Source organism: Platichthys flesus, chromosome 13, assembly GCF_949316205.1.
Source record: "Platichthys flesus chromosome 13, fPlaFle2.1, whole genome shotgun sequence".
Lineage (NCBI taxonomy): Eukaryota > Metazoa > Chordata > Actinopteri > Pleuronectiformes > Pleuronectidae > Platichthys > Platichthys flesus.
Window position 1 is genome coordinate 13,845,281 of NC_084957.1, and position 9,174 is coordinate 13,854,454.

A 9,174-nucleotide genomic window follows, 5' to 3' on the forward strand; every position below is an offset into this window, starting at 1 on the left:
TCTATAAAGTCAGTTGTCTGCGATGATAAAATGTTGACCCAAATATACACCTACAATAGTGCCAGTTGCTGATAAGATATTTTAAGAGACCTATATGTTAATATTACTTGGTCATCGCTTATAGGCCACGTTATCATCATGTTGAATATACAGTATATACATGATATCAGATACATATATACCACGTATAACTGTTTGGACAAAATATCCATTCTCTGATTTGGTTGAAATAAATGTTTTTAACTGAACAAAGTCATCCTGTAGACTACGGCCGCTAGATGGCAGTAACACCCCGGCATTTGACAAGCATCGACTGAGATGGAGCTGATGATAAATTTGGAGAATTTACTTGTGTTGACCACATTGAGCTGCTCTGAGGCTTCAGAGCAAGACAAATGAGCAGCAGGCTCCTCCACTCCAGCACTTTCCTGTGCTTTGTGTTCATTATTATTTTTACTTTAAAATTGCATTTGTCCATACACTGATTAAATTATCAATATGCACCATAGGGTCACCTCAAGTTACATGGCAGGATCCACATAGGTATAGTGATGCGTATAGTATTCCTTTATTCCAGAATTACGTTTTTTTATTTACAGTCACTCAGGGAGCCTGGGGGATTCTGGCCCCTGGAGACTCAGGGCAGTCGGACATGCTGACATAAACTGGATTTAGACACAATAAATACAATACCTGCACAATTCAATACAATAAGAGCAGATTTATACATATAAAGACAGCCATATGTCATGTTAATTTGTGTTCAGTTTACTAATGTAGCAGATGCATTTATTCAAAGCAGATCTTATGCCCTGGTTTGTCTGGTTGGATTGAATTTATTTTATGGAATATAAAGTAAGCATCAGAGCAATTTACTGCCCGAAGTAAAAGTTAAATGTGAAAAAAACTAAATTGCATAAGCCTAACAAATTAACTATCATGTAAGATGAATTTTACCTCAGGAAACCTTGTCAGATAAAACAATAACTTGAAATATGCTGAAATATAAATGATATATACAAGTCAAACTTGTGTTGCTACTTTCCAACATGACACAGACAGCTTCTGCTCAAAGTACACAACATCCTGTTAATGGAAATGACAATGAAGGCACATTGCATTAAGCTTAACCCGGGTTTCATGCAGTGCCTCCTCTCTGACACTTGTCTTTGCTGTTGCACATGTTTAGTGCATTGAATTATGACGTCATGAACCCTCAGTATTACAGATTAAGGTTATAATCTGTCAGTGCAGCACCAAAGGAGAGGGACATTTTGAAGCACCTATTTGTTTGTCATTAGTGTAAAGATACTGAGAAACGACTGATGTGCTGTCTCAAACTACAGCATTAAAAGACCTGTAGACAGGAAGTACAGTTTGATTGCAACATGATTCTTCTCATGCATGCTCCACCCACAACACCAACCTAGATGAAGTCAAATGAGGCATTGGATTTTGGAAGCAGAGACCTTAAGACCACACACTAGTTTCCATCCCTTAACTAGAGTGCTTTCAGATTGGTGGCTACTATTATTGCTATGATTAGCATCTCCTGTATTTGAGAGCACATCTTCTCCCCAGTGAAGGGGGAAGATGGGGGTACTGGTGAGGGGAAACTGCCATCTAGATGTCAGACAAGCGTTTGATTAACCACTTACAGAGGCTGTCTCTGCAGCAGGGCAAGGCCATGCCATCTCCCATTTCCACTCAGTCCCATCCCTCAAACATTACTGGCCACAAGGTATCGATTTTTCATCCTTCTCAATATCCCCTTGCCGTTAATAGAATTTACACCAGACTATCAATGTCTCAAGGAGGCCTCCCCTCCCCTCACATCCCAGCCAGGATGTTGTCATCCTCGGCGAGGGCACACTCGAAGCTCGCCCTCCATTAGCTCCAGTTGTGGGTATCTACCTGAGAGAGAGGGACGACATGGAAATTGACAACATAACCGAGAAGGAAATGTGCGTAAGCAGTGACTTGGACCAAAACCGAGAGGAGGAGAGGTGAGTCAAAGGGTTTTATTTTTTCCCCCACCAATTTCAAAATGATTGACTACAGAGATATTCAGTAAGAACAGATTCGCATTGTTAAGGGTCCCGTACCCTATTAGTTTTGTTCCCTTCAGGACTTTGTGTAACATACAATCTGTTTCCTAAAACTGTTACTGCACCAGTTTAGAATGTGTGATGGGGAATTCTGAGTTCAAGTAAGGTAAAGATGTTTAGTTTCTTTATGACTGTAATGCAAATATGTATATACAGTAACTATAAAAATGAATACACATTAAGTATACTGTGTATGTGTATAACAGTTAAGGCCTATATGGATAACTTACAGAAAGCATACAGATTCTTTACATCATATCTATGTATAACAATAGAAATAATACAGATTGTGTATATACTGAATATATGTACACATATAAAACACCATTAAACAGTTACAAATAAATAGTGTTTCCTCAGGACAGAGGCTAGAGACAAAATCAACGAAGTTCTGTGAAATTATTTCAAGTTAAAATGACATGTTTTGATCAGTATTAATAGTTGACTGTAATCACTCTGCCGTGATCACATCCCATATCTTCCATATCATCAGGCTAACAGTTATCCTAATCCGCAGCATCACAAACGAAGCGCGTTCTCACAGATCCTGGTTGATAGGTTCCGAGCCCAGCCTGCAGCGACGCACTGTTTCCTGATTCAAGTGAGCTGGAGTCGGCTCGGTGACCTTAGCAGCTGTCCATGGGCACATTGATTTTTCTCCCACATTACAGATAATTGCTGGACGCTGTGAATCCTATCCTCCCAGGGCAGCGGGGAGGAGCCTCGCCTGTGTGTTGACACGAGGGCGGCTATCTGATTTGCGGAATGTGATATCCTGGGATCTCATTGACTGCGATTGACTTCTGTGTACTTCCTGTCTATGGTATGAGTAACAGCTCACAGAGAGCGCAGTACTTTTCGTCCTATCTGAAAGTACAATGATGAGGGGTTTTCTGAAAAGGCATTTTCGTCCAATAGTGCACCCTAATGTGAATGTTTGATTTAGCAGCGAAAACACCTTGTGGACTTTAATGAGAGCGAGGGCTCTGTCCAACACTGCTAATGGGTTTCCAACTTGTTTAATTAATTATGATTAATGACCTATTTGGCATTCTTCTGTGATGGCAAAAAAGGATAAGGATCCTGATTCCAGAGTTGTGGCCAAATAGTGTAAATCACATTACTGGAATGAATGTTTTACAAACACGGTGTAAACTTTGGTGAGGGCCAAGCAGCAGCTCTTATCATATTATTATGAGTTTCCCTGTTCTGCATGGAGCGACTCTCATCATTTTATGCAAATAGCTGCATCTACTGTTTGTTCTGCTCCATAAAGTAATGAAAAAGTCACTTTCACTGTTATTATGTGAGGAGCAAATCTGTAATAATGGACTGAAAATCGACCTGAATGTCTTGCTTTGCCTTTTCCTAACTTGTGCATGTTTGCACGTGGGAGCACCTTTTGTCTTGAGCTAACCCATTCCTCTCTTATTCTAGTGTATTGGAACGTGTCTGTAAGTGTACTCACTAATTAATCAGTGTACTGCAGTCATGTGAGCCGTCGGAGCAATTAACAAAGAAACATGCGGCTTCACATTGTTCTGAGGAAACAAATGAGCCATTCATCCACATGCAGCGAGCAGCACATTAAATCAGATGAGTCTCCGAACGCACACCGCCTATCATCACCCTCTTAAATCATCACTGTTGTGACGCCCCCCCCCCCCCCCCCCCAAGACAACGTGCAAACCGCGTTTCTCAGTCGTGTGCAATGTGAAGGGGTTGTTGCACTTTGCACGTCGCCCGCTCTAAGTACTGCGGCCTGTGTGTCACGGAAAAAAAATAAACAGGGCAGTGATGCAGTGCGCCGAGGCCCAGGGGCAAGTGTTGAGCCACATGATGGAACGGATTCATGTGCCGTATTTATCTCAAAGGTCTGCTTGAGTCCTCTCAACCTTGCACAGCGTTCCATTGTGGCCATATGTTCATCCACGGCCACTGTGTACGAGAAGCCGTGTGCACAATTTGCAGTGCAGGAATCGCCCTAGCAATCATATAGCACTATACTGCGTGAAATGTTTTGATGAAAAACCCGTTCAGTTGTTTGTATGTATACATGTTCTTATCGTGGTACCGGCGGCTGATCTTCCAGTTGTCGTAGCTGCCTACATGGAATGGGATTGTGTTATGCAAGCACTTCCATTTGCTTGCAGAGGCGAAGACACGTGCCTCTGTTCATAACTAATGGAAGACTGTGTGTGCCATTCATGCATGAAAGAGCCTGCATGGCATAATCCAGCGTGAACTATCATGATGCTAAAATGCTGTGGCTTTATGCGAGAATGCCCCAAAAAATTTGAATATACAATATATTGTATTATCAGATTCAAAATACATTATCACATGCCACATTGTTTTACAATAATTTTACCCAACAGTGAAATTTGTAAACTACAGTAATACCTGAGGCAACTGAATAACATTTAGGTCTAATTCCATGGTTTATATAGAGCTTAGGTTTGGATCCGTTAAGGGTGACAGTTGGCAGATAGCGATAGAGTTTGGATTACGGCTGAAGCTTAATTTTTAAAGCTCTCGTGGATGATAAAACACATGCCATCTCCAAATGACTCATACAGGAATCAGATTCATATTTGAGATACCGTGATTTGATCGCATGCAGAAATGTTGTAAATAATACGATCAAAACGTTTGTCCTGTTGCCTGAACTGGAAACTGTGGACTCTCCTGCTATGACCAGTGGAACAGGGTTGAACTGCGAAAACACAACACGCAGGTGAATTTAATGCAATGCTATTTTGGTATCATTGCTCATTGAGGCGGCCTTAACGAGCCCAGCAACCTATTGGAGTCCAGCTGTTCAGCATTGATCCCTCCGTGTTTTCTGATGCACTGGCCCGGAATGTGATGTTGTTTCATTACTGAGGCAGAAGCGACAAGCTCAGTCTCCTCCCCCGGGGCACTGGCCACTCACTTAGACACTGTATGTAATCATAACTGAATGCCTGAGTCAGACAAGCTCAGTTGCCTATATGGAAAGTCCAAATCCAGCAGGGGAGAAAGTTTGGAGTCAGGAGAAAAGGACGCGAGCACACATCACTGCAAGAGGCTTGAGAGGCCTGGACAGGGAAACACAGAAACAAGTGCTGCTCTAAAGAATTGTCACCGGCAATGGACCCAGATGACAATGAACTTGGCGTCTTCACTGTCATTCAGTGAGTAGTGGGCTGTGCTCTGTGCTTGTATTAACGTTCAGTCAGGGCTGATTACTGATTACACAACTATTGTACCTCGAAGGATGAGCGCGGTAGTTATTGTGCAAAGACCTTTGCTTTTTTAATTGATGCTTTTGAGAAAGTGGATTTTGTTTGCATTGTGCTTTTGTTGCAATGTGGATTGTAAGGTATTCTTTATCGCTGACTAACCGTAATGATGGATTGTACAATGTTTCTGTGGCATTGGTGAGGTTTTTCCCTTGAATTGAAAGCTATTTAAAATAAACTGGTGTTTACATCTTTAAGAGGAACTGAGGAGGAGTAGCTCACTGAAACCAGCATATAGAGCTTTACACAAAAACATCAGTTTCTATTGCTAATGATTATATTGTAGATGCTCTATGTTTTAAAACATCTATAGCCTTTTGATTTAGAGCCAGATTTTGAAGGATCATTGAAGAGCAAAGCAGTAACTGTAAAAAGTCAATGTCCATATAGATATCACTTCAGGGTTTCAGGTATTGTGCGTACTGACTCACTGGCTTGGTTTATTAGGGTTCTTAAATTTGCAATAACTGATTTGTTTTTTGTCAATTGGTGGCAATGGAACAAGTTGCAAACCCATCAAGGACATATCCTCACTTTAAAGTTGATGTGGTGAACATTATCATTATTTGAAGCCACTGGTGTTACTGGCCACCTGATGAATGTAAAAAGTATCTCTGCTTTGGGTCTCTACCAACTCCTGGTGCAAACATCTGGCTCTTTAGCTCCGCTGTGTTCACCTGCTAGTCGCCATTTGTGTCTTACCTGCAAGTATGAAGGGTGCAGTGGGTTTTCAGAGCTTTTTGTGGGAAACAGCCACCTGCTCTGGCTGAAAACGACACTTTGAGAAGCGACAACTCAACCAATAAGCTGAAACTCACAATGAAGCTGTGTAAAGCTGCTAGAGAGCTGCAGTCTCTGAAAGTACAAGTCTATGAGTAAACCCTTTCAAAGTATAACAATGTTTTCATTACGCCATTTGACGGATTGATGTTAAAATATTTATTAGAGCTGCATTAATTTTCCATTGATGGCAGGTCAAAATGATTGCTGTGAAAAGGGCCAATGTGTGGGCGTATTCTATTGGTACACAGATTTTGCATTAAAGGTTCAGTGTGTAGAATTTAGTGACATCTAGTGGTGAAGTTACATGTGGTGGCTGAATACTCTTCACCTCACCCTTCCCTTCCAAACATGACCAATAACCTGAGGCAGCCTTCAGTTGTCATAAAAGTCAAAAGGTGTTTAGTTCGTCCAGTTTGGGCTAGTGTAAAAAAATCATGGTGGCCTCTTAAGTGAGGACCTGCTCCTGATGTAAATATAAAGTATTTGAATATAAAAGGGCCAATTCAAGGGTAAAGAACGCAATAATCCGTACAATTTGGTGAAAATTTCACTAGTGTTATTTTATATTCACTTTCTGCCAGTAGATCACTTTCACCTAGATCACTTTCACGCTGGAAAGATATTGAATATTCATACAAGAATGTGACAGATTGGTAAATGTCTATACTTGTCCAATTTCCACTCGCGTACTGGGAAAGGTTTTAGCCTGCAGCGACCCTGAACAGTTTGAACAGATGTGGAAGATGGATGGATGGATGGATGGATGGATGGATGGACGGATAGATGGATGGATGACCTGCCATGACCCAAACACGGACATATACTTACCAGCACACACAGAACCAGTGGGTGTAGAGTATCTTGACAGTATCCCCGTTAAGTTGCCACACACACACTCAGAATGGGCGACAGACTCTCAGTATTACTTTAAACTTCATCAGCAGGTGCGGTGAAACCAGCAAACCAAATCCATAATCGTTTCAAAGCGTTGCATAACTCAGCCGGGGAACACTCGACTTCCCATCCCAATTATTTAGACCACTGAATATTCATGGTAAAAAAAAACAACACTCAGTTATTTAAACTTCCTCCTAAAAGCGGTTTCATCCACTGAGTAGATCAGCTGCGGCACGGGCATAATTAGTGCCGCAACTGATTGGGAAAAGTTGAGGTTGTGACGTGGCTCATAGGCAGATACGTGTCGACCAACACACCCTCAACAAACCTAGAGCTGAGCGTGAGACGGTATAGTGAGGTCTCTGGGGGCCATCGTGACCACTGACACACACATGTGGATGACGTCCAGAGGCCACTGATACTAAGTCGGGATCAGAGGGTAGTAAAAGCTACGAGTCACATCACTGTGCCGCATGGAGGGGTTTATGATGTGGTACAAACCGCAGTATAACATCACATGAAAGCAGGATTTCACGGTTACACTCTATGGACATCCATCCATCAATGCATCCATCCTTTAGCGATACGCTTGTCTTCATAAGGGTGGTGGTGGGGCTGGAGCAAATCCCATCTGACACTAGGCGAGGGGTGGGGTGCGCCCTGGACAGGTCACCAGTGTAGCCACATATAGAGACAAACATCTTTTCATGCTCGCATTCCAACATCCAAATCTTACCCAGAGAAAACCCACAGCAATACAGGGAGCACATAGGGATTCAAACCCAGAAGCTGCTTTGCCATGGGGCTGAGAACTGCTATCACACGCTGTGCACAGTTCCTTAGAGAACATGGTGTAATGACGTTTTCAGTTGCCACATATATGCCCCTTGCCATCTTGCATCGTTAGCTATTCATGCAGAGTGACTCCTTTGAATGCTACGCAGCAAGGTGGTGCTCCATGGTTTTAGTGATGCTGTCCTTTTTTTAGCTCTTAAAGGCAAACAACGTGACCCAAAGGCAGGACTTGCAAAATTTAAGCACCACTGGCTTTTAAGTGGCCAAGTGCGCCAGAATGACTGAAATCAGCTCTTTTAAAAAGGGACTCAGGGAGCGGAGAGTTGGGGATCAGCAGGGCAGCTGGGTTTTATCGGTCAAAGCCTCGACCATAGTCTCCTTAGATCTGGCTTCTGTCTGACCCTAATATGCTTTGCCACTCATGTTGGCCTCTGGGCCGCAAGCCCAACTGGACAAACATTACTGTCCAGAATACGCTGAGTCTCTCAATCCTCATGCACAGGACACCGTGGCTGCGTTTGAAGCAAACCGTCGGACAAGCTCTCAGCGCTCACAGAGCACCAATCATGTCTTATGTTATCAAGATTCTGATGTGTTTCAGAACGTTATTTTTTATATTTTATATTATAATAGTATTTTTTAAGACAATTGGGCTCACACATGTTTTTGCACAAATTCAAATCTGTCAGGACAAATTCACCTTTTTACCCATCCGGTCCCATCTTCAATGGCAGCAAACAAATCCGAGCCTGACCCTGAGTGGAAGTGACAACATTCTTTACCGCGCGTATCACTCTCAGCAAAGGCACATTGAATCAGCCCGCAGAGCGTTACAAGTTGTGGCATTTAAACACCGGATGGTTGCTACTCGACTGCTGGAGTAGTTGCAAATTGAGGCTCGAAATCTCCTCCACTCGTATTTGTATTCCGCGTATTCATTGTTTGTTTATTTATTCATTGCTATCTGACATCGTTTATTGATCGGTCAGTTTGTTATTCTGTCAAGCTCCCACCTGGGATTCAGACTGAATATACCTTGATAGGGGATTATCTCCATTTAACACTTTGAATTGTTAAATTTGGACTTTATTGCAAAATACCTCAACAAGCAGAGTGTTATGTTTATGCAATTTCCACAGTTTATTGATTGTCTGGGCTAAAATTATTGTCATTATCACAGTAAATAGCAGTGTTCAAACACCCAGTTGGTGAAGTGGAGCAGATGCCTTTTGAAGAATACATTCATAAGGCAAGTCACAGATCAGGATAATAGAAAAAATTTGTCTGTTTTCCTGTGAGAGTTTCCT